The sequence below is a fragment of the Rhinolophus sinicus genome, linkage group LG09 (assembly GCF_036562045.2).
Source record: "Rhinolophus sinicus isolate RSC01 linkage group LG09, ASM3656204v1, whole genome shotgun sequence".
Taxonomy (NCBI): Eukaryota; Metazoa; Chordata; class Mammalia; order Chiroptera; family Rhinolophidae; genus Rhinolophus; species Rhinolophus sinicus.
Window position 1 is genome coordinate 69,282,021 of NC_133758.1, and position 26,949 is coordinate 69,308,969.

Sequence of the window (26,949 nt, forward strand, 5' to 3'; positions counted from 1 at the left end):
GCTGGTCCCAAACCTGTGTGTGACCATTAAAGATCAGGAGGGCTATTTCGGCTGTGGGGGTCCCCCCCATCCCCTAAAGGAGAAAGAGGTCCCAGCCCCACCCCATCCCAGGGTTCCTTGCTGAGGAGAGAAGTCCCCACAATATTTGGTTGTCAAAACCAGAGGAGATTGTGACTGAGTGAGACTGAGGGCGGCTGCACCCCCAGGTGCTTCTCTTAAAGGGACCACGTGGACTTATCCACCAATGGAATCACTCGCTCTGAGCTCCAGCGTTGGGGCAACAGCTGGAAAGGCAGCAGGGACATATGGTGGGGAATTGAATTATCTGGCTTGGGATGGGGGCTGTAGAAGTGGCTTTCTCCTGGATGGGGGAGCTGGTGGAGGCCATTGTTTCTTTGCTGAGCCGTCCCCCTTCCCAGCATGTGAACACAGGCAGCCGACATTTCTGAGTCTCCACCTACCCTTCACCCCACCCTGGCTATTCGAGACCCAGCCCCGCCCAACTTTCGGCTACACCCAGGCTGCTTCCAGTGGCTTTTTCGTGCAAACTGCCTGCCTTAGCTCAAGCTGTAGATTTTCCTAGTGTCTCTCAAAGGTTTGCGGAATCCAGACAAGCAACATCTGGCTTGAGCGTGTCCTGTGCCTCTGACTGAGCAGCCCTAAGCTGGCACTAGTGGCAACTGGCCTTGGTTCTCTGCTTGGTCTCTCAAGGTGCTTCCAGGCACAGCATGGGTGGCAGCCATCTGCAGATTTCTTTCTGGCTCCTGCTGGGTGGCCCCAGGTGGGGCACGGGCTGTGGCTGAAGTATACTTACAGCGGATCCCTTCCAAGGTGGTCCTGGGTCTGGTGTCCCCAGTGGCCAGCTTCAAAACAAGCTGGAGCATCCCCCAGCCTTCTCCAAGAACTACAAACCCAAGGGGCGATTGGGCAGGCACCAGAGCCTTACTGAGACAGATCTTGCTCCATAGGATCAGCCCCTGCACAACAACTCTTCCACTGTAGTCAAGGCCAGTCCTCAGAACCAGTGAGCCCAAGGGTCAGTCCCTCACATTATCAACCAAGGCTCAATGCAAGAGGAGGGCACACACAACCGACACAAGGGACACACTTGGAGTGCATGGCTCAGGCGACCAGAAAGACTGCACCACTGAACCCCACAGCACACCTACTACATAAGGCCACTTCACTAAGACAGGAAGACATAACAGCCCTACCTAATACGTAGAAACAAACACAGGGAGGCAACCAAAATGGGGAGACAAAGAAACATGTCCCTAATAAAAGAACAGAACAAAGCTCCAGAAAAAGAACTAAGAGAAATGGAGAAAAGCAATCTATCAGACACAGAGTTCCAAACCCTGGTTATAACTCAATGATCTCAGGGAGAACTTCAACAAAGAGCTAGGAAGCATAAAAATGGAGATGGAAACCCATAAAAGAGAAGCAGTCAGAAATAAAGGATACCATAATGGAAACGAAGAATATATTACAGGGAATCAACAGTAGATTAGATGAAGCAGAGGATCCAACAAGCGATGTAGAAGATAAGGTAGCAGAAAACACCCAACCAGAACAGAGAAAAGAAAAAAGAATCCAAAAAATTGAGAGTTTAAGGGGCTTCCAGGACAATATCAAGCATACCAACATTTGCATTATAGGGACACCAGAAGGAGAAGGGAGAAAGCAAGGAATTGAAAACCTATTTGAAGAAATAATGACAGAAAAGTTTCCTAATCTGGTGAAGGAAATGGACATAAAAGCCCAGGAAGCACAGAGAGTCCTAAACAAGATGAGCCCAAAGAGGCCAACACTAAGACACATCATAATTAAAATGCCAAAGGTTAATGATTAAGAGAGAATCTTAAAAGCAGCAAGAGAAAAGCAGTTAGTTACCTACAAGGGAGCCTCCATAAGACTGTCAGCTGATTTCTCAACAGAAACTTTGCAGGCCAGAAGGGAGTGGCAGGATATATTCCAAGTGATGAAAAGCAATGACATATAACCAAGATTGCTCTACCCAGGAAGTCTGTTATTTAGAATTGAAGAACAGGTAAGGAGCTTCCCAGACAAGAAAAAGCTAAAGCAGTTCATCACCACCAAACCAGTATTACAAGGAATCTTAGAGGGACTTCTTTAAGATGGGAGTGGGGTTAAGGATGGATGAAAGGGGAAGGGATTAAGAAGTACAAATTTGTTGTTATACAATAATCATGGGGATGTAGGGTATAGCATAAGGAATATAGTCAAGAATATTGTAATAACTAGGTATGGTGCCAGATAGGTACTAGGTCTATCAGGGTGATAGAGGGGAATGGGGTTGGGGGCGGGGTGAAAAAGGTGAAGGCAGTAAGAAATATAAATTGATAGTTAATATAGTATGGGGAATATAATCAACAATGTTGTAAAGATCATGTAAGGTGCCAGATAGGTACTGGACTTATCAGGGGGATCACATCATACATTGTGTAGATGCCTGACCAATGCGCTATACACCTGAAGAGCTGAAGTAGAATAATATTGAATGTCAACTATAACTAAATATGTAGGTTTGTATAGTCACAGGATGAGGAGTACAACATAGGGAAGATAGTCGATGGTATTGTAACAACCATATAAGATGTCAGAAGGGTAGTAGCTTGGGGGGAGGGTTATTATTTTATGAGGGGTTTAAATATCTAACTATTAGGTTGCTTTGTACATTTGAAACTAATAAAAAAAGTAAATAAAAAAAAGATGAATACACATATAGTTCCTGCCCCTTGGGAGTTTAAGTGTATGGTTAGATATGCAAACTGAAGACCATGATTTAATGTAAGAAAGGTTAATCATTAAGTTGGAAAACATGGCCTTGGAACCATAAGTTGAGAAGTGTTGTCCACAAATGCTTTTCTTGCTATGTGAATGGGACAGAATATTTGAAACAGGTACTTGTATATGGTGTAAAGGAAACAAAGGAATGGGTGACAAATTTGACTGGGGGAATGAAGAGAGTTAGAGAAGATGTCAAAGGATGGGTATGTTTGATATAGATCTTGAAGGATAGATTGGAAATTGGCAAGAGTAGAAGAAAGGCCTCTAAGCAGGGGAAATAGCAGAGATGAGAGTAGTGAGTGAGAACACTTCGTCTATTCTAGGAATGCCAAGTAGTTAATTAAGTAGGTGTTCAATGGTAAGTACGTAAGTAGTCAAGCTATGGCTTGACCTTGCATTGTGTGAGAGGGTGGAGTAGGAGCAGGGCTGAGGCTGGAGTGGGACTAGGTTAGAAAGGGACTTCTAAGACAAGCTATGGATCTTGAACATCACCCTTTAGTCATGGGGAGTCACCTTAGATTTTAAAGCTGGGAGCAACATATTTTAGGAAGTATGTAGATGAGGGTGGGTTAGGAAGAGGGGGAGTTGGAGGACAGTATATGCTTTACATCCAGGTAGGAGATGACCAGGGCAAATCTCGGGATTGGCACTGGAGATGGAAAAGATGGAACATACACGAGATAGTTCAGAGGTATAGTCTACAGTCTCTAGTCTACTGTTAGATGGTGGTACAGAGTTGGGTAGAGGATAGAGGTTAATGGTAATTTTTGTATAACAGTGTCAAAAGTTTACTACTACAACTCAAACAATGAAAAAAAAACCTTAGCTTTTATTTACTATCTACAAGTTAATCATTTTTGATAGCTTTCAACCTAGTGGTAAGGGAGAAAAACAAACTGAAAAAACCCTAGTGTCAATGAAAGAAATCTCACTCTTCCAAGTTAAAATTGTTCCTTTCAGGTCAACTCTGACTCTTCTGGTTATACTCAGACATTCAGGGTCATTCCTCTTTATCTTGCTCTCCAACCTCCCCTTGTATGGGTGTGGAGGAGACCTTATCTGTCCTCATGGTGAGGGGCAGGGGCATTTCTGGGTCTTGGCTCGTCCCCGTTGTGAAGACCCTAGCTGGGCTGGGCTGGTCCCAGGCCTGGGTGCTTTGTACTGGTGTCCCTGCAGCGTGCCCAGGCATATATGGTCCTTGGGGTCACCTGCTGCTTATATGCATCATGTCAGCCATATCCTTCCACTTCAAAGTCCTCACACTCTGTGGCTTCTTTGTCCAGACCCCAAGGTTCTGCTGGATCACTGGTGTTCTCAGAACCTCTCTGGTTCCCTCTGGGATAAGCAGGGAGTTCTGAGATGCCTGTATGGCTCAAGCAGCCCTTGGGAAACTGGAAATATATTCTTAGGCTCATCTACTTGGACGTCTCCCTCAGTTATTTCTAAGCTGTGGCTCAGGTGCCAGGTGGCTGTGGATTTCTTTACAAGGCTGGTAGTCTGAGACCATCACAGAAAGCCAGGCCAAAGTCCTATCTACTGTGAGGCCTCTAGAACTTCTCTGGAGCTTCTATTGCACTCTGCCTCCTGTACCCTCCCTGATTTTAGTCCCAGAGTTGGGGTTGTGTGTAGGAATTATAGCATCTTAACTCCTACCCCTTTCTCCAACTCTTCCTTCCCACACTAGAAAGGAAAGGAAGTAGATCACTGAAGAATGCTCAAACAGGTGTTTGGGTAGGGTGGATGATGATGGTAGGAGGAGGCAAAGGTTTGGGTGGGGACATAAAGGGACAATTAGTTCAGTTAGGAAGGTAGGATTTCGGGCATCTACGGTATTCCAAGATATCCTGCATTTGGCAGTTGGAAATAGGGTTTGGAGAGTGGTTCTGGCCAGAGTTGCTGGTAATGCGTGGGTTAAAACAATGGGGTGCCTGAGTTTAAGGAGGGCACAAGAAGGGAGGGAGAAGGGAGCAGAGGCTTGAGGAAGAGGAGCTGGAAGCACTCTGGAAGAGGCAGGAGGGGAGTTCTCATTCTCTTTGGGGAATGAAGCCAGAGCTGGTCACATACAGATCCCAGAGCACATGAGGCCTCTTGGAAATCCTAGAAAACCTCACTTAAACAGCAATACTTACAGTTTGTTTTACTTTTCAAATAAGAGAGAAGTGTATCAGGCAAGCAGTGGTGTTACTCAGTTATTGATGAGGCAAATTTTCAAAGGGAAGGCAATGTCAGTCTTAGGTTTAAGGACATGTCTGGTTTGGGGACAGCTATCTTTTCATGACCTGCCTTTGTATTAGGTTGGTGCAAAAGTAATTGCAGTTTTTGCAATTACTTTTAACCTTTCAAACCACAATTACTTTTGCACCAACCTAACACCTATTAAAAATTTCAGTTCACTTGCATCACAGCAACAAAGGACAAAGCCTAGACCTGGCATCTTGCACTTGCACGAAGGAAGGTCACCTGGAAGAGCAGAACAAGAGACGCTGGCACCACTGGCCTTGGGTGAAGGGAAGGAAGGAAGTGGGCTGTTGACACAATCGCCAAGAAAGAAGATGGAAAACAACCCCAGAGACCACGACAGCTGAGAGTGTGCCTGGGCCCTGGGAGCAGGGTCAAGTTGTGGGAAGGCAAAATCACACAGATTCTGATCTACTCAAAATTACCCAGTTATTCTGTTCTGAAAGCTCTCAATAATCAGATCGGATGTTTTCAAATGTAGTAATAAAAATTACCTGTAGTACTAAAAGCCCACTGAATCGTAAATATGAATCCCATTCCCACTGAATCTCAAGAGGGAAAAAAAAAACTTCTCCAAATCATTCTCAGGGTACACCAAGGAATTCCACGCAATTTATTATTGTAGAGGTGGTTAGAAAAATTTTACAGTATACACAGGTCAGAGTCAATCCAAAAAATGCAGCAAAGGCAGGAGTTGGTTTGTAAAGATTTTTAAAGGAATAAAATATGGAGGACGATATGGAAGAGGTATTTTAGCTATTAATCATTAAAAAATTTGAGACTTTTTCTATTTTAATTTGAGAAATAGGCTTTCAAAAAGCAGAAAATATCAAGATTACATAGTACTTAATCTTTCTTGGTACTAAGGTAGTCTGTATTATATATCAATTTGTTTATACTTTTAAAATGTTGTTTTAGAAAAAAAGGCAATTAAGAGTAGAATGGTGGTTACCAGGGTTTGGGAGATGGGAGAATTGGGGAACTTTTAAGGGTACAAACTTGCAACCAGTAGATAAATAAGTCCTGGAGATCTAATGCACAGTATAGTAATTATAGACAACAGTACTGTATTTTTTTTTAAGTTAATTTTCTTCTTTCTTTCTTTATTTTTATTTTTTTCTTCTTTTTTTTAAAATTTAATTTTATTAAATTTATTGGGGTAACAATTGTTAGTAAAATTACATAGATTTCAGGTGCACAATTCTGTATTACATCATCTATAAATCCCATTGTGTGTTCATCACCCAGAGTCAGTTCTCCTTCCATCACCATATATTCGATCCCCCTTACCCTCATCTCCCACCCCCACCCCCCGCCCCCCTTACCCTCTGGCAACCACTAAACTATTGTCTGTGTCTATGAGTTTCTGTTTCTCATTTGTTTGTCTTGTTCTTTTGTTGTTTTTGGTTTATATACCACATATCAGTGAAATCACATGGTTCTCTGCTTTTTCTGTCTGACTTGTTTCGCTCAGCATTACTCTCTCAAGATCCATCCATGTTGTCACAAATGTTCCTATATCATCTTTTCTTACCACCGAATAGTATTCCATTGTGTATATATACCACAACTTCTTTATCCATTCATCTATCGAAGGACATTTTGGTTGTTTCCATGTCTTGGCCACCGTAAACAAAGCTGCAATGAACATTGGAGCACACGTGTCTTTATCTCTAAATGTTTTCAGATTTTTGGGTAGATACCCAGGAGAGGGATTGCTGGGTCATATGGCAATTCTATTCGTAATTTTTGAGGAACCTCCACACTGCCTTCCATAACGGCTGCACCAGTCTGCATTCCCACCAACAGTGTATGAGGGTTCCTTTTTCTCCACAGCCTCTCCAACATTTGTTACTATTTGTCTTGTTGATGATAGCCATTCTGACTGGGGTGAGGTGATATCTCATTGTGGTTTTGATTTGCATTTCTCTGATGATTAGTGATGTTGAGCATTTTTCATATGTCTATTTGCCATTTGTATGTCCTCTTTGGAGAAATGTCTCTTCAAGTCCTCTGCCCATTTTTCAATTGGGTTGTTTGTTTTTTTGTTGTTGAGTTGCATGAGTTCCTTGTATATTCTGGATACTAGCCCCTTATCGGAGGCACTGTTTGCAAAAATCTTCTCCCATTCAGTTGGTGGCCTCTTTATTTTGTCAATGGTTTCTTTTGCTGTGCAGAAGCTTTTAAGTTTCATATAGTCCCATTCGTTTATTTTAGCTTTTACTTCCATTGCCTTTGGAGTCAAGTTCATAAAATGCTCTTTGAACCCAAGGTCCATAAGTTTAGTACCTATGTTTTCTTCTATGCAGTTTATTGTGTCAGGTCTTATGCTTAAGTCTTTGATCCATTTTGAATTAACTTTGGTACATGGTGACAAATAGCAGTCCAGTTTCATTCTTTTGCACGTGGCTATCCAATTCTCCCAGCACCATTTATTGAAGAGGCTGTCTTTGCTCCATTGTATGTTTTATGCTTCTTTGTCAAAAATTATCTGTCCATATTTATGTGGTTTTATTTCTGGGTTCTCAATTCTATTCCATTGGTCTATGTGTCTGTTTTTCTGCCAATACCATGCTGTTTTGATTATTGTAGCCCTGTAGTACAAGCCAAAGTCAGGAAGTGTGATACCTCCATTATTGTTCTTTTTCTTAAGATTGCTTTGGCTATTCGGGTCTTTTGTGGTTCCAAACAAATCTGATGATTTTTGTTCTATTTCTTTAAAATATGCCATTGGGATTTTGATGGGGATTGCATTGAATCTGTATATTGCTTTGGGTAATATGGCCATTTTAACTATGTTGATTCTTCCAATCCATGAGCACGGAATGTCTTTCCATTTCTTTGTGTCTTCTTCAATTTCTTTCAAAAATGTCTTATAGTTTTCAGCATATAGGTCTTTCACATCCTTGGTTAAGTTTATTCCTAGGTATTTTATTCTTTTTGCTGCAATTGCAAAAGGAATTGCTTTTTGTATTTCTTTTTCTGAGATTTCATTGTTAGTATATAGGAAGGCAATGGACTTTTGTGCGTTGATTTTGTAGCCAGCAACTTTACTGTATTGGTTGATTGTTTCTAATAGCTTTTTGGTGGAGTCTTTAGGGTTTTCTATATATAGCATCATGTCATCTGCAAAGAGTGATAATTTAACTTCTTCATTCCCAATTTGGATGCCTTTTATTTCTTTCTCTTGCCTGATTCCTCTGGCAAGGACTTCCAACACTATGTTGAAAAGCAGAGGTGATAGGGGACATCCCTGTCGTGTTCCTGAACGTAGAGCAAAGGGCTTCAGTTTTTCTCCATTAATTATGAGATTAGCAGAGGGGTTGTCACATATGGCCTTTATTATGTTAAGGTATTTTCCTTCTATACCCATTTTATTAAGTGTTTTAATCATAAATGGATGTTGTATCATGACAAATGCTTTTCTGCATCAATTGATATAATCATATGATTTTTGTCCTTTATTTTGTTTATATGATGTATCACATTGATGGATTTGCGTATATTGAACCATCCTTGTGCCCCGGGGTGAACCCCACTTGGTCGTGATGAATAATCTTTTTAATGCATTGTTGTATTCGATTTGCTTGAATTTTATTTCGGATTTTTGCATCGGTATTCATCAGAGGTATTGGTCTGTAGTTTTCTTTATTTGTGCTGTCCTTACCAGGTTTTGGTATCAGGGTAATGTTGGCCTCATAAAATGAGTTGGGGAGTACTGTTTCTTCTTCAATTTTTGGAAGAGTTTGTGCAGGATTGGTATTAGATCCTCTTTGAAGGTTTGGTAGAATTCACTAGTGAAGCCATCTGGTTCTGGACTTTTGCTTTTGGGAAGGTTTTGGATGACCTATTCAATTTCATTACTGGTGATCATTCTGTTTATATTTCCAGTTCTTCATGGTTCAGCCTTGGAAGGCTATATGTTTCTAAGGACTTGTCTAGTTTTTCTAGGTTATTGAATTTGGTGGCATATAGTCCTTCACAATATTTTTGGATGATCCTTTGTATTTCTGTGGTGTCTGTGATAACTTCCCTCTTTCGTTTCTGATTTTGTTAATCAGTGTCTTCTCTCTTTTATCTTAGTAAGTCTAGCCAAGGGTTTGTCAATTTTGTTAATCTTTTCAAAGAACCAGCTCTTTGTCACATTAATTTTTCTATTGTCTTTTTGTTCTCTATTTCATTTAGTTCTGCTCTAATTTTTGTTATTTCCTTTCTTCTGCTGACCTTGGGTTTTACTTGTTCTTCTTTTTCTAGTTCTTTAAGGTGTAACATGAGGTTATTTATTTGGGAGTTTTCTTGTTTCTTGAGATAGGCCTGTAATGAGATAAATTTCCTCTTAAAACTGCTTTCGCTGCATCCCAAAAATTTTGGTAGGATGTATTTTCATTGTCATTTGTTTCTATGTATCTTTTGATCTCTCCTCTAATTTCTTCTTTGACCCAGTCCTTCTTTAAAAGTATGTTGTTTAATCTCCATGTATTTGTGTTTTTCCGCTTTCTTTTTACAGTTGATATCCAATTTCAAAGCCTTGTGATCAGAGAATATGCATGGTATGATTTCAATCTTCTTAAATTTGTTGAGACTGATTTTATGTCCCAATATATGGTCTATCCTTGAGAATGTTCCATGTACACTAGAAAAGAATGTATAGTCTGATGTTTTAGGATGAAGTGCTCTATAAATGTCAATTATGTCCATTTCATCTAATGTGTCATTTAGGGCTACTATTTCGTTATTTATTTTCTGTTTGGATGATCTATCCATAGCTGTCAATGATGTATTTAAGTCCCCTAGTATAATTGTGTTTTGGTCAATTTCTCCCTTTAGTTCTGTTAGTAGTTGCTTGGTGTATTTCGGTGCTCCCTGATTGGGGGCATAAATATTGATGACTGTTATGTCTTCTTGTTGTACAGTCCCTTCACCATTATGAAATGTCCATCTTTGTCTCTTGTTATCTTTTTCACCTTGAAGTCTGTTTCATCTGATATCATTATGGCTACACCTGATTTTCTCTGGGTACCATTTGCTTGGAGTGTCAATTTCCACCCTTTCACTTTGAGTCTATGCTTGTCCTTGTAGCTGAGATGTGTCTCTTGGAGACAGCATATGGTTGGGTTTAGTTTTTTGATCCAATCTGCTACTCTGTGCCTTTTTATTGGTGAGTTCAGTCCATTTACATTTAGGGTGATTATTGATATGTAAGGATTTCCTGTCATTGTATCTTTAGTTTTCTGGTAAGGCTGTGTCTCCATTGTTTTTTTGCCTTTTTGTTGTTGTCTATTATTTCTGTGTGGTGGTATTCTATGATGTTTCCCTCTGTTTCTTCTTTTATTTCAGTATATATTTCAATTCTGGATTTATTTTGAGTGGTTACCCTTAAGTTTATGTAAAAGAAAGTTTGATATTTAGAGTATTCCATTTTCTTCAGCACGCTTACTTTCTCCATTCCCATATTCCGGTTCAGGCCTTTACTCTCCCCTTTTTGAGTTTTGGTTGCCACAAATTGTCCCTGTTGATGGTGGTCGAATAGCCTCCTTTAGTATTTCTTGTAGTGCAGGTCGTGTATTAGAAAATTCCCTCAGCTTCTGTATGTCTGGAAAGGTCTTTATTCCTCCTTCATATCTAAAGGATATCTTTGCTGGATATATTATTCTTGGCTCATGATTTCTCTCTTTCAATAGTTTGAATATTTGGTTCCACTCCCTCCTGGCTTGTAGAGTTTCTGCTGAAAAATCTGATGATAATCTAATGGGCTTTCCTTTGTAAGTTACCGTCTTCTTTTCCCTGGCTGCCTTGAGGATTCTTTCTTTGTCGTTGATTTTAGACAGCTTCAATACAATGTGCCTTGGAGAAGGCCTGTTGGGATTGAGGTAACTAGGTGTTCTATTTGCTTCTTGGATTCGAGGGTCCAGTTCTGTCCACAAATTTGGGAAGTTCTCATCGACAATTTGTTTGAATATATTCTCTGTTCCTTCTCTCTTTCTTCTCCTTCTGGTATGCCCATTATTCTTATATTGCTCTTTCTGATGGAGTCAGAAAGTTCTTGTAAGTTCTTTCATTTCTTTTAAGTCTCAAGTCTCTTTCTTCTTCTATTTGTGTCATTTCCAGGTTTCTATCTTCGATGTCACTGATTCTTTCCTCCATCTGGTCAACTCTACTACCTAAGCTGGTTATTTCATTCTTAATTTCTTCTATTGAGTTCTTAATCTCCAGAAATTCTATTTGGTTCTTTTTTAAGATTTCAATCTCTTTCGTAAAATGCTCATGCTGTTCTTTGATTGAGTTTCTGAGTTCCTTTAACTGCCTATCTGTGTTTTCTTGTATCTCGTTGAGTTTTTTCAGAACTGCAATCTTGAATTCTCTGTCATTTAAGTCACATATTTCTGATCTTTAAGTGCCTTCTCTGGAGATTTTTCACTTTCTTTCTGAGCAGTCTTGTTGCCTTGGTTATTTATGGCGATTACTGGTTTACTATTTCTCTTCCTAGACATCTACAGGAGTGACTTCTGCAACAGGTTGATAGGAAGAGGTCTTTCTTTTGTTTTCCAGTACTTGTTGGTAGAATGTTTTATTATTTCTCCAACTGCAACTTATTTTTCTTCTCCCACATGGTAGTGCTATGTTTTCTCTGCACTATTCCAGCTTCTCACACACTGGGGGGATTCCCTGGGAGACGGGCTTCTCCTCTGTTAATAGTTTGTCTAGGTCACAGGGCGCAGTGTCCCGGTGGGTATGCGGAGAGCTTTTGATGTTCCAAAGCTCTTCCAGTTCCTGATTCAGAGCCCGTATGTTTCAGCTGTTCTGTTTACTCCTGCAAGGATCCGCCCAGATAGGTGGGGTCAGGGGCGGGGTGAGTTGTGAGAGGTGGCCCAGAGCAATGGCGGCGACCACCACCACAGCCGGTCCTGGTTCCACAGCTCCCTCCCCTTTGCCAGAACTAGTTGGGCTGTGAATTTGTGTTTGCAGTCCACAGTTCTCAAAACAGCAAATTTTCTGTTGTTTTGATCTGACACTGCTACTGTTTCATTTCTAGCACCGCGAGGTGGGGGCGGGGCGAGCTCTGGGAGGGGAGGGAGGGGGCAGCTAGTCTCAGTGCCTAAGGCTCCGTTCTCTGCTCGGCAGTGAGGGCTTAAACCACCGTTTTCAGCCTTCTTCCCTCAGTCTTTTCTCCAAGGTCTCTGCCATGAGCGTTGGGTTCAGCCGTGTTATATGCTGCCCCCTCAGCCCTGTGGAGCCCTGGCGGAGCCCTAGCAGTCCGAGTTCTTCCCTCACTCGCAGCTGCGGTAGTTCCGGGAAGCAGCGAGCTCGGAGCACTTAGCTAGGTCTGCGTCCTGCGCCTGCGCGGCTCCGTCTCCGCGCACTTCTCCCTTTCCTCCTCCCCCCACTTGCGCTAATCTCCCACCTGTAGGTGATTTCAGTCGGTAGTGGGCCTCTTCGTCTTGCCTGTCTGCTGTGCAGGGAGTCCTTTGTGGAGTTTTTGTTGTTCGATTCTTTGTAAATTCCAGGGGAGCTTTACAGAGGCTCACCTCACGCCGCCATTTTTCCGGAAGCTTTGAACAGTACTGTATTTTAAACATCAAAGTTGCTAAGACACTAGATCTTAATGGTTCCCACAACAAAAAAGAAATTATCATTATGTGACGTGATAGAGGTGTTAGCTAACACTATGGTTGTAATCATATTACAACATATAAATGTATCAAATCAACACATTGTATGCCTTAAACTTACACAATGTATGTCAATTATATCTCAATTTAAAAAGTCAATTATAAGATGAAACAGTATCAAATTATAATTTTTTGGTAGATTTCATCAGAGTAATAAATATTGGAAATGTGTAGTTATATATACCTAGCAATTAGTGATAACCTTCACATTTCAAATGCTGTACAAAAACTAAAATTTATTTTAATAAATATGAGACTTAAAATTTTTGTTTTCTGCTTTGTAGGTTATTTTTTTCCCCATGAATACATTTCTGATCTTAAATAACTATTTATATGAATTCAGATTTTCTTGATTTGGGTAATTCTTTTTTCCAAATTTCTGAGTAATTTTTTTAATTAAAAAATTCAATAGAAAGTAGATTCTTTTTTATTTCTTATATGCCAGGCATGTGTCTATGCTGTCATGATCATTAGATTACTTAAAAGAGGTAAAATAGGAATCAATTTTTTTTTGTTTCTCTTGAGGACAAGAATCACAGTGGCAGCTCTGTCCATAGAAGGGAGCTCTCAGGAAAACTTTGCTTTTCTTCTGGCTCTACTACATACCCACTCACCCTGGCCTGCCCATACCTCACTGGTATGTGACACTGCTGTCAACCTCACGTGGCCTCCCACTCAGGACAAGACTCCAAGTGCTACCATCCGCTGTTGCCACTGGGGTTGTCTGTAGCAGTACTAAGGATAGACTACGGGATGTTGGAGTTAAAAAAACAATTCTTAGTGGGTTTTAAAAACAAAGGTTTATTTCTTGCTCATCTCTGTCATGGGTTGGCTAGGGGCTCTGCTTTTCGCTTCCACATTCAGGAATATACACCGAAGTAGCAGCCACCACCTTGAGCATTCATTTGTCTCTCAAAGAGCGCTAACCATAGGTCTGGAGGCCTCACATTGGCCATTAGAGTTCTGGCCTGGCAGTGACAGGTGCCACTTATGCTCACTACTCATTGACTGCAACAAGTCTCGTGGCCTTACTGAACCTCTAGGAGCCAGGAAATATTATCCCATCATGTGCCAGGAAGGTGGAAAGCCAGAAATGCTAGGTGAACAGTATTAACGGTTATTATAGTCACCATGCAGTGTACATCTCTTTCCTTCCTAGGAGAATGCTGACTTTGATTCGTCACCTCTCTCTCTCCCATGCTACTCATTAAGCTAGATAAATCTGACCCTATTTCCTGTTCCATGAATGGGTCTTAATGAATTTAAGTCAATCAAAATAATTTTAACCTGGTGGTAACTGATTCAGGAAGGAACGTGAGACATACACGTAATTCAGGCCAATGAGATGCTATGAGAGGTTTGTGGGGACTTTGGGGAAAGTTTCTTCTCATTCTCTTCTCTCAGCTTCTAGGAGTAACTCCCTTGCTTTCTCTGGATGTGAGGGACAAAGCATGGAAGCCCAAATGCTACTTGCAGCAATTCTGTGACCAAGACGAGAACGTTTCAGGATAGAGCTAATACCACAGATGGTAGAGCAGAGAGATAGAAAAAACCTGGGTCCCTGATGAAATGATTAGCTGTTGGATCAGCCAAACCTAAAGCCTATCCTACCTTTGGAATTCCAGTTCTCTCTGCCAAAAAATGTCCTTATTGTTTAAGAGCTGCTTTGAGTTGGATTTTCTGATACCTGCAGCCAAAAGTATCCAAACTAATATACCTACTTAACCAGGTTTCCTGTCAGGTTTCCTGCTTTGTTTGTAGGCCCTGACTCGCACCCTCCTGGCTGCCTCTTCCTCTTGTCACATTTCACTTGGAGGTAGAATGTAGATTTGCCTCAAATTCAGTTATCATATGAATTCCTCCCTTTGCTTACTGACTTCATGGCCTTCAAATACGGCCTGCTTTTACCCTCTGCCTCCAGCTACGTGGTCCGTTCCTGGCTGGCTTTGTGGCACACACCGGTGATAAGCACACTGACTTCTCATGGACATTTTTGCTTCTTGAAAACGTGTCCATTGTATTACTAAATTGTATCTTGCCTACACACTGGTTGAAACTGAAACAGCCACATGGTCAAATGCTATGAAATATAAAAGGTCAGTGGAGTAGTCCTTCCACTCTGTCAACTGCACATACTATCGCAGAGCTGTGAGCCTCGTGATTTAATGACTTGCTTGCTTGAGTCCTGGTTTAATGCTGCCATTGAAACATCCCATCACATCCCATACATGAGCTGAAGGGTGACAGTAGAGCCCATTTTCATGGCACTTGTCATAGCAAAAGACAGAAGCCCCAGCACTAATGCGGGCAGGGGTGTGCTATTTAGATCCAGATTTTAATGGGCACATTTTAGGTGAATTTTAATAGGTATGAAGTTAACACATTTTGTTTGTCTCCCAGCCTGGCTCATTTACCACCATAAATACAAGAAGCCATGCCAAGTTAACTTACCTCAGGTAGTTTGGGAGGAGTGAGGGAGAGGGCAAATCTGTGAGTAAGCGACGAAACAGAAATAGTCTAGGAGCTGTGTGTGGGTGGAGGGCATGGTGTTACTGACGTGACTGGACGCGTGGAGTCTGAACTGGCCTTTTTCTGAATTATTCATACTTTCTGAAACCCTCCCATGGAAGACCTACACCTTTTAGATTTACTGTCTTTGTATCTAACAAGGATGATTCCAGAGAGATTTCTGGCACCAGTTGTTTTGGGGAATAAAAGGACAGCATGTGTCTGCTTTTTGTTTTTTCCCCTCCTTTCCCTTTTCTTTAACTCATTTTATCAAGGCATGCGAAGCTCTCACTGATACAATTGAGGCTCACAAACTGTTAGAAGAATCGTCTTAATGAGCATCATTTAAGGAAGAGGATAAAAAGAAAGGAGGCAAGGGATGGGGAGAGAGAACAGAAGGCTGTTATCTAGCTGGTTTGGCTCCCTCTCATCCAGAAGGCTAACTTTCCGGCAGTGGGAAGGGAACGGGTCAAATTATGATAATTAGGATCTTATGTGTCAGCTCATGATTTGCATTTCCTTCATTTCATTGTTTCCCTTCATGTTTGCTGGAAGACTAAATAATACACTTCTGTGTTTGTGCCAAAGGGTTATTCTTGGGATTCACAAGAGGGACGGCCATCAGAGAGCATGTCTGGCCTGGTTTTCCAGAATGGTTTTCCGGGGGACAAAGACAGGTGGCTTAGTAGAATCAGGTGACCCGCCTCTATGGGACTTTAGAGACTTGAGAAAAGAATCATAAGATTTTAAGAGTTTCCCTGTGGATCTATCATCCAGGTGCTGACCACCTAGTCTAATTGTGTGGTAGATTATCAAAATCATTTATTTTTTCCCTTCTGCATTCTACTCAATATATTTTGCCTTCCAACGGACTCAAGCTGTGGGAAAAGCCCACAGGGAGAGTTAGGTATAGCTCATTTTCTTAGCAAATGGAGATCGCAGTAATTTCTCCTGTCTATGCAGTTAGTGCCCTCTAGCCCAGGCCCTGGACGTTCCCAGCCGTGGCATGTGAGATGTGATTGGCAACTTTCCGCTAATGGTAGAGCTGCTGACTCCCCCTGCTGCCAGTCTCTACATGTCACCTTTATACTCATTTTATACTAAACAAGAGAGGGAAGGAACTGTTTGGAACCCCCAACTGCAGGATTGGTTGGAAGTTCCTGTAGTGTATTTTAACAGAACCATAATTTCCAGCAGCTACCGTTGAGAAAACAACTATTAGAGAAGCATTGGCTCTCAAATATAATGTGATCAAACACTTCACTAGCTATATAGTGAACATCTGCTTTTAAAGTAGGGGCCACACTGACAGCCACCCTAACTCTCCTTCTTTGCTATCCATGTGTGTCAGGTACTTGCAATTATTCCACATCATTCCCCGTGTGGCAAATTTACACAGCCTTCCATTCTTTTCTTTTCTGGGAAGGCCCGTGGCAACTTTGCCCATGTTCTGATTATTATTCGGGTCACTAATTGCAGGAATATCAATGCTATGCATTCATCGCGTGCCAATGATGACGGCACCGGGAAGCTTCAGGGCTGGGACGATCTGGTCTAACTTCTCATTTTGTAGAAGAAACCAGGGCTCAAGGGACCACCACCAAATCTGTTGGCTATTTAGAGCAGGTTAGGCAAGAGAATGCAAAGCCTTTTTAATGTTAATGTTTTATTGAAGTATAATGTGTATTATACTTCTGTAGTGTACACAGAAAAGTATGCATATCACATGTCTAAGCTCAGCAGATTTACAAAGTAGGAACATCTGTCTAGACAGCACCCTGAGCAAGAAACAGATGCTCCCTTCCCACCTGCACTATGCCCTCCTCTGGGTGACCCGATCTTGACTTCTAATACCTTGACTGATTTTGCCTGTGTGCAGACTTTATATTAGTAGATCCAAAAGTCTTGAAATCAGTGCTCCTTCCACAACCACAGTTTGTTTGTTTTCATTTTGATTTAAACACTTGGTTTTCTGTGAGAGACATTTCCCACCTCTCCTCTGTTTTCTCCCCTTGCTTCAGGAGGAAAACTACACGCTTCATTTACTATCCAGTTGTGCAGCTAACTGCATCTTATAAATGCTAGAAAACAGCAGGATCTGATACAGACTAATGGTCAGCTCACAGGATATCTGTGAGATTTATATCTTTTGGTCACACGTCCTCTTTGCACAGTCTGATATTTTCCAAAGCAGGTTTTTTATGTACTGAAATATAAGTGATTGCTGAATCAGGTCTATCGGCTGTCCAAACTCTTTCAGCATATCTGTGGAGCATCTTATTTTTATTCTCTATGAGCAAAACAGAATAGATCCCCTTTGTCTAGTAAATGAAGGTGTAAAGTTACAGCAGTGAAAACAAGGCACAGGAGCAAAGTGCTTGGGTTTGCTCTCAGAGGGCATTTTATACAGCCACATGCCTACTTCTCCAGAGGCAGCAGAATTCTTTGGACATTTGAGTCTTGAAGACCTGTAACAGCCAATAGTGAAAAAGCTATTTGGTCAAAATAAACTGAAATAAGTAGCCATGACGGAGGTGACTAATTCATCTGTAATAGAGTTTGGACTTATAGAGAATTCTAACAGTTTTTGGATTCAAATGGGAGACATGTTGTGCCTTCCAGGGAAGAAGCTGGCCACAGAGATCCTCTCTCAGATTAAAAAAAAAAAAAATTTATAAGCTGCCAGCATTCTAGTGAATGAAGAAGCTGGAGGCATATATTACTATCCATTATCCTTCCCAAGATGTCTACCTGAGTGTCTCTCTATCCATTAGATGTAGACAGCAAACCCTTGCTTTAGTGGGGTAAAGGAAAGGGGAGAAAGGAAGTGTGGGAAAGAGGGCATGGATGACACTGATGGGAAAACCACCTTTGACTTTACATGGGACTGTGATGCTTCCTTTCCATCCCCTGTACTGAAACTTTGTGATTTGAACTTCTTAAAGGTCCACTGTCCCTCCACAAACCACGGAGAGACTGGGAGTAGGCGAGCTCTCCTGGCACGCTCTTAGATTCCTGAGAGCTTAGCATCTCAGGAAAGAAAAACCTGAAATCATCCTGCAGCTACCACTGAAGATCTCTTATAAGCTGTTAGATGAGGTTGTCCTAATTTGATCAGCCAGGTGTATCAAGACATACCGTGTTTCCCTGAACATAAGACCTAGCCCGACAATCAACTCTAATGAGTCTTTTGGAGCCAAAACTAATATAAGACCCGGTCTTATTTTACTATAATATAAGACTGGGTTTTATATAATATGATATATAATATAATACCTTATATTAATTTTTGCTCCAAAAGACGCATTAGAGCTGATTGTCTGGCTAGGTCTTATTTTTGGGGAAACATGGTAGTTGCCTTGGAATCTAAGAATACAAGGTCCTACACTCCTGGGGGAATATCAAAGATCCTGTTATGTAAGGCTGCCAGAAAGCCTTTCTCTATGCTTAATTCCATGATTAATTAACCCCTTTTCAATTATGCCAGAATTAGCCCTGTCTGTGGAAATGTTGCCCATAGGCTGGGTTCCCAGCCTTTTGAAATGTCCTTTGTACTTTTGTTTTGTGAGCAATCAGAAAATGTCCCTGAAGCCAGTGACACCATCCTCCCTCTTCTGATCAGATCACGATGTGAGAGCCGGGTTGCTGGAGAGGAATCAGCTCAGAAAGACAGTTGCAATTATACCAAAAAGAAGAAGGAAGAAAAAGAGGGCAGTTTATGAAAATAATAATAGAATATTAACCACAGAAAAACAATGACAAAGTCTAAAATTTGTTGAAGATCTTCCAGAAAGTTTAAGATGCTTTACCCATATTTTTCATTTATGTCAACAATGTACAGAAAGACCAAATGATTTAATAATAAACCATACATTTGAACAGTATTTTATAGATATGAATTGCTTTTGCTTACTCTATCTTGTTTGAGTGTTACTTAAACCTGGAAGTAGAAAGGTAAATTGTATAATATATTCATTTTGTATACAAGGAAAATGAAGCACAAAAAGGTTATATGACTTGTTCAAAGTCATGAATAAATACGTAGGGATCTGGTCATCTAGCAACTGGTCAGGTATGAATTTCAGTGTACTAGAATGTCTTGTTTAGCATAACTCTAGAAGGTGGACTTGGCATCCTCATGTAAATCCAATAATTACTAAGATTACCATAGTCTGTTTTTAGGCACCATGGGCTGAAAAGGGAAATAAGATGTGATGCTACTCACAGGTGGTTTACAATTTGGTTGGAGATAGTGGCCCTGAGATAAGAAATAAACAAGATGCTGAAAAACTGGATGGTACCAAAAGAAAGAAACAAACAAAAACCCAAACAAACCCACCAACCCCCAAAAAACAGTGCAAGCAAATTCTAGAAAGGAGACATAAACAAAGTCAGTCAGTGCTGGGAAGGTTTCCAGGTAGCAGGCAGGCTCTAGATGAACTGAGCATTGTAGAGAAGCAGCTCTGCCTGTGAGGAGAGCTGTGGGATGTGTGCATTGAATCTGGGAGCAGAAAGGCCACTCAGGAAATATCTTGATTTCAGTTATGTATGAGGACATTTTGGAATTTGTGGGGAGAACTGCCTCCAGTGGTGAATAGGTCAGGCTATGAGGACCCAAATCATTTAAAGCTTTATAATAAATTTCAACACTCAGCATAGCATTTGAAAGCAACCAGGTAGCCAGGATGGAGCCCAGAGCCCTGGTGAGCACTTAGGGTCTCTCTGGTTTACACTATTCAGCAACGTGCCATTACCAACTTTTTTCTTGTATTTCAAGACAGTTTTATTTTTAAAGATTTTATTGGGGAAGGGGAACAGGACTTTAATGGGGAACGGTGTATATTTCTAGGACTTCTTCCAAGTCAAGTTATTGTCCTTTCAATCTTAGTTGTGGAGGGTGCAGCTCAGCTCCAGGTCCAGTTGCCATTGTTAGTTGCAGGGGGCGCTGCCCACCATCCCTTGCGGGAGTTGAGGAGTCGAACAGGCAACCTTGCGGTTGAGAGCCCACTGGCCTATGTGGGAATTGAACCGGCATCCTTGGGCGTTAGGAGCATGGAGCTCTAACCGCCTGAGCCACTGAGCCGGCCCCTCAAGACAGTTTTGAACACAGAATCCTAGCAGAATAAATCAGGAAATTCAGAAACCTAGAGGCAGAATTGCTTAGCTGTCAAATTTTATAAGATATCATGTTAATTTAGTGCCTTTATTATATAGTAGAGAGAGAAAAAAACTCCTAGAAAAAGTTAGGGCCTATAATCAATCTGAATGTTGACAGAGTCTTGTTAAAGGCTTCATCCCACCATTGAGATGTGTATGGAGAAGAATTCTCTTGAAGAACATCTAAGTCACCCACAGACACCCAAACCAGGCTGGTAATCAACATGGAAGACTAATAATAGAAGGAAATTCATGGTTTATGAATGATTGCTACATTAGGTAATTTTTCTCTATTTTCCTACTACTCTTCAAGTTGTCCAAACCCATTTTAAGGTGCATAAGAATTTAGTAGAAAATAATGGGAAAGGAGTGATTGGCACCTGAAAACAGGAGCCAAAGTTTCTTACTCTTAGTATGTTGGGTAGGAGAACAAGAAGCTGGAATCTATGTTTATACATTAATTTTGTTTCCAATGCAGATAGTTGAAGGTTGGTTGGAACATAGTATGTTTCTATAGTATGAAAGAGAGAGAGAGAGAGAGAGAGAGAGAGAGAGAGTTTAAATAGTGCAGGTTGTTTATTGGCCTTCCACTATAGTTAGGAGTTATGGAAGGTAAGCTGTCAGTGAGTATGTGACAGGGGCTGTGAATTCCAGTCTTTACTCAGTCCTTCTCAGTTCCCTAGTATTTTCCATATTGTGACCATCTTGACCTGTTTTGTGTTTTGGAATTTAAAAATATTTATTCTTTTAAAAAAAAGCATTGTCCATAAATGCAAGAATGGTGCTCAACCAAAAAGCAGCAATACTTTCCACACCGGTGGAAGGAAAAGTTTGACGTGTTGGATTTAGAGAAATGGTGGTGCTTTCCTAAATGGTAATTCTGCCTATACATAATTTTCACCCTGCCACTGCCTTTAACCACAGCTCCTGTGTAAATGCAGTCTCGTTGAAGAATGAGAGAGAGAGAATGAATGAAGGTGAAGAGAAAGGCTGAGGAAGTGGCCAGTATGATTTGGCTGACGCTTTCACTGACACCTCAGGAAAATGTGTACTTGCTCATGAACAGCCACACGCCCCAACTGTTGACGACGTCCTTCACTCAGGCTTCAGCAATTCTGACAGCTTCCACACGAGGAAGGCTGGGAGGAGATAGCCTTATCCTCATTAAAACCGCAAGAATGTCACGGTACTGATTGGCCTCAGTGAGAAAGCGTTACGTTGGAATTCCAGGATCAGTTTGTCTTCTCATATGTGTATTTTAAGGACAAAAAGAGCACTCGATGCTTTCTCAACTGTGGGAGAGCAAAAGTAACAGAATAGTTATATTGAATGAAATCCTACAATAGAGTGAGAAGATAAAGTGTGAAATGGTGTGTGAAGAGAATGAGCTAAATTGATGGAGGAGTCCATCTGAGAAGCTGCAGCTGACAGGATTCAGGATGGTGCACCATGGGTCCCCTCTGGAAAACAGCCTTGAATAGTCCATTTGAATCTCTTGATACATATATGCTCAGCTCCCTAACAGTTACGCTGTAGGTGATTCTGTTCTGCTTCTTAAACTATGAAGTAGTTGACCTATATCATATGTCAAAGATTATAAGAATGGAGCCAGGAAATCTGCCAAGAATAGTCTTCATAAAGGAATTACATTTTCTTCCATGTGTGAACAGAAAGAAATGGTTTCTACTCTTCCTATGGCACTACAGACAATTTATAAAAGGATCACTGGGTTATGTTGCATTTGCACAGGGTTTAAAAATTCCGTGAGATGGGAGGTGAGGTTGGGGGATGGGGGAGAAGGTGAAGGGATTAGAAAGTATAAATTGGTAGTCACAAAATAGTCATGGGGATGTGAAATACATAGAGAATATAATCAGTAATGTTGTAAAGATCATATAGGGGGCCAGATGGATACTGGACTTGTCGGGGGGAATCACTTCATAGATTGTGTAGATGCCTGACCACTGCGCTGTACACCTGAGGCTGAAGTAGAATAATATTGAATGTCAACTATAATTAAAATACACACACACACACACACACACATATATATTCACGGGAATTTATATATACATATACATATGTATATACACTCATGGGATGTAAAGTATAACACAGGGAATTAGTTAATGGTATTGTAACAGCTATATACGATGTCAGAGGGGTAGTGGACTTGGGGGTGTTATCTCTTTGTGAGGGGTGTAAATATCTAATTGTTATGTTGTTTTTCACTCCTGAAACTAATATAAAAAGATTCAGTGAGAAAGAATGCAAAGAAGATAACCACCTCAAATCTTTGTTCTCATGTTTTCTATTGTTTTTGGACATGTGACTAGACTGGGAATGAGCTAACATTAATTTTTTCGTCTTATGGCTGCTGTCTTCCCAAAGTCACCCAAGTTATACTGAAAACAATTGCAAGACTTTCCTGTACGTGAAGGGCAAAGAGCATAAGGTGGATAACATGAGGCTCCAGGGATGATGTTAAGAGTGTCTCTGGGTGGTTGGTTAGCTCAGTTGGTTAGAGCGCGGTGCTCTTAACAACAAGGTTGACGGTTCGATCCCCATATGGGCCACTGTGAGCTGCGCCCTCCACAACTAGACTGAAACAACTACTTGACTTGGAGTTGATGGGTCCTGGAAAAACACACTTAAAATAAATTAAAGTTAAGAAAAAAAAGAGTGTTTTTGGGTGGTTCCCAAAGCAACTCTGAGAAAAGGCCCATTTTAGAAGCGAAGTTGAAGAACATCTGCAACAATGCTCAGTGATAAGGACATTTAAAAAACAACACAACAAAACAAAATATAAAGGTAAGTGGCTTGCAATAAAATATATACCTTAATAATTCTAGATTGCAACTCGGCCTAGTCATACGCAGGGCAAAATAAGGGAGTTTTCTAGAAATGTTTTGTTGGTTCTGAACAATGCTGGGCTTTTAGTAAATATATCACATTGTTTCTTTAAAAGTTATTTTCCTAATAATACAAATGCATTCATTTGCATGATCTGGGTAATTAAACTTAATTGTGTAATTAGAACAAATGAGCATAATTAGATTGCACTAACCGTATGTAACAACATTATTAGGTATATAAATCTTTTCTTCAAGTTTCATATGGAAACACACACACACACACACACACACACACACACACACACACACACCCGTGTAGTCTTACCCAATAGGATCAGAAACCTTCATCTTCCCCTGTTGTTCAGGATGGCACTTATTATTTCAGTCCCTTTTACCCTCCTATCCACGTGGAATTATAGAGTGGTAATAAAGATGTTAATGAGATCTGCTAGTGAGAATGCATGCCTAAATAGCACAATGAAAAATTGATTCTATGATAATAATAATAGCTGCCATTTATTAAGCATTACATTATGTTGGGTATTGGGTTAATCATGTTACATAACATCTCATGCAAAATTCGACAACTCTGTGAGGTAGATGTTATTCTTTTTTTTAAATTAAAGTTTATTGGGGTGACAATTGTTAGTAAAGTTACATAGATTTCAGGTGTCCAATTCTGTAATACATCATCTATATATGACATTGTGTGCTCACCACCCAGAGTCAGTTCTCCTTCCATCACCATATATTTGATCCCCTTTACCCTCATCTACCACCCCCACCCCCCTTACCCTCTGGTAACCCTAAACTATTGTCTGTGTCTATGAGTTTCTGTTTCTTCATTTATTTGTCTTGTTCTTTTGTTGTTTTCAGTTTTATATCCCACATATCAGTGAAACCATATGGTTCTCTACTTTTTCTGTCTGACTTATTTTGCTTAGCATTATAATCTCAAGATCCATCCATGTTGTGGCAAATGGTACTATTTTATCTTATGGCCAAAAAGTATTCCATTGTGTATATATACCATAACTTCTTTATCCATTCATCTATCGAAGGACACTGGTTGTTTCCATATCTTGGCCATTGTAAATAAAGCTGCAGTGAACATTGGAGCACACGTGTCTTTATGGATAAATGTTTTCAGATTTTTTTGGGTAGATACCCAGGCGAGGGATTGCTGGGTCATATGGTAATTCTATTCTTAATTTTTTGAGGAACCTCCACACTACATACCATAGCCGCTGCACCAATCTGAATTTCCACCAACAGTTTATGAGGGTGCCCTTTTCTCCACAGCCTCTCTAACACTTGTTACTATTTGTCTTGTTGATGATAGCCATTCTGACTGGGGTGAGGTGATATCTCATTGTGGTTTTTATTTGCATTTCTCTGATGATTAGTGATTTTTGAGCTTTTTTTTTGTATGTCATTTGTAAGTCCTCTTTGGAGAAATGTCTCTTCAGGTCCTCTGCCCATTTTTTAACTGGATTGTTTGTTTTTTTTGTTGTTGAGTTGTATGAATGCCTTATATATTTTGGATATTACTCCATTATCGGAGGCGTTGTTTGCAAAAATCTTCTCCCATTTGGTTGGTAGCCTCTTTATCTTTTCGATGGTTTATTTTGCTGTGCAGAAGCTTTTTAGTTTGATATAGTCCCATTCATTTATTTTAGCTTTTACTTCCCTTGCCTTTGGAGTCAAATTCATGAAAGGCTCTTTGAACCCAAGGTCCATAAGTGTAGTGCCTATGTTTTCTTCTATGCAGTTGATTGTTTCAGGTCTTACGTTTAGGTCTTTGATCTACTTTGAATTAATTTTGGTACATGGTGACAGATAGCAGTCTAGTTTCATTCTTTTGCATGTGGCTTTCCAATTCTGCCAGCACCATTTACTAAAGAGGCTGTCTTTTCTCCATTGTATGTTTTTGGCTTCTTTGTCAAAAATTATCTGTCTGTATTTTTGTGGGTTTATTTCTGGATTCTCAGTTCTATTCCATTGGACTGTGTGTCTGTTTTTCTGCCAATACCATGCTGTTTTGATTACTGTAGCCCTGTAGTACAAGCTGATGTCAGGGAGTGTGATACCTCCAGCATTGTTCTTTTTTCTTAGGATTGCTTTGGCTATTCGGGGTCTTTTGTAATTCCATACAAATCTGAAGATTTTTTGTTCTACATCTTTATAAAATGCCATTGGGATTTTGATGGGGATTGCCTTAAATCTGTATATTGCTTTGGGTAATATGGCCCTTTAAACTATGTTGATTCTTCTAATTGATGAACATGGAATGCCTTTCCATTTCTTTGTGTCTTCTTCAATTTCTTTAAAAAATGTGGTATAGTTTTCAGTATATAGGTCTTTCAAATCCTTGGTTAAGTTTACTCCTAGGTATTTTATTCTTTTTGCTGCAACTGCAAAAGGAATTGTTTTTAAATTTCTTTTCTGAGACTTCACTGTTAGTATATAGGAATGCAATGGACTTTTGTACGTTGATTTTGTAGCTGGCAACTTTACTGTATTCTTTTATTGTTTCTAATGGCTTTTTGGTGGTGACCTTAGGGTTTTCTATATATAGCATCATGTCATGTGCTAAAAGTGACAATTTAACTTCTTCATTCCCAATTTGGATGCCTTTTATTTCTTTCTCTTGCCTGATTGCTCTGGCTAGGACTTCCAATACTATGTTGAAAAGCAGAGGCGATAAGGGACAGCCCTGTCATGTGCCTGAATGTAGAGCAAAGGACTTCACTTTTTCATCAGGAATTATGGTATTAGCTGAGGGTTTATCATATATGGTCTTTATTATATTAAGGTATTTTCCTTCTGTACTTATTTTATTAAGTATTTTAATCATAAATGGATTTTGTATCTTGTCAAATGCTTTTTCTGCATCTATTGATATAATCATATGATTTTTGTCCTTTATTTTGTTTGTTTTTGATATTCAATGAAAGCATGTTGGGAAAATTGAGGACAATATTAACAAAGATCATGAGGAAGCGCTTTCATATTTCCCCAAGGAGAGGTTAAATAAATTAAAATTTGGATATACTGAATTTGAGAGACCAATGGGACAGTCAGCTGGAGGTGTTCAGAGAATAGATGGAAAATACAGTTCTGCAGTTTTGAGTTGGGTAGGGGTTAGAGACCTAGATATTCACTTCCTTAACAAATATTTATTGAGTGCCTACTAAACTCCAGGCCCTATTTTAAAGACTAGGGGTAGAACAGTGAACAGTCATCAACATGTAAGTGGCTGATAAAGCCAGAGGAGTGGCTGAAATCCTCGGGAGTGTGAGGACCAAGGACAGATCCCCTGAGGAAGTCCGACAACTAAAAGGCCGGTGGGAGAGAGGGGGATGGAGAGAAAGGCGCTAAGACAGAGTGGACAGAAGGGCAGGAGTACATGGTAATGGAGGAAACAAAGGAGGAAATTGGGTCCATTTTCTTTAATTAAAAAAATTTTAATGTGTGAAAAAAACCACAAAATCTAAAATTTACCATCTTTCTCGTAACCATTTTTTAAGTGTAGTTTAGCAGTGTTAAGTATAGTCACATTGTTGTGTAACAGATTTCCAGAAGTTTTTCATCTTACAAAACTGAAACTCTATACCCATTAAACAACAACTCCCCACTTTTCCCTTCCCCAACATTCTACTGTCTGCTTTGATGAGTTTGACTACTTTATATACTTCATGTAAGTGGGA

General features: G+C 40.3%; 1 protein-coding gene across 4 annotated transcripts in view; it reads right to left on the bottom strand.

The window, feature by feature from the left end:
• Window positions 1-26,949, bottom strand: part of LHFPL3 (LHFPL tetraspan subfamily member 3) — a 552,178-nt gene that overhangs the window by 85,809 nt on the left and 439,420 nt on the right. The gene's annotated exons all lie outside the window — the stretch shown is intronic.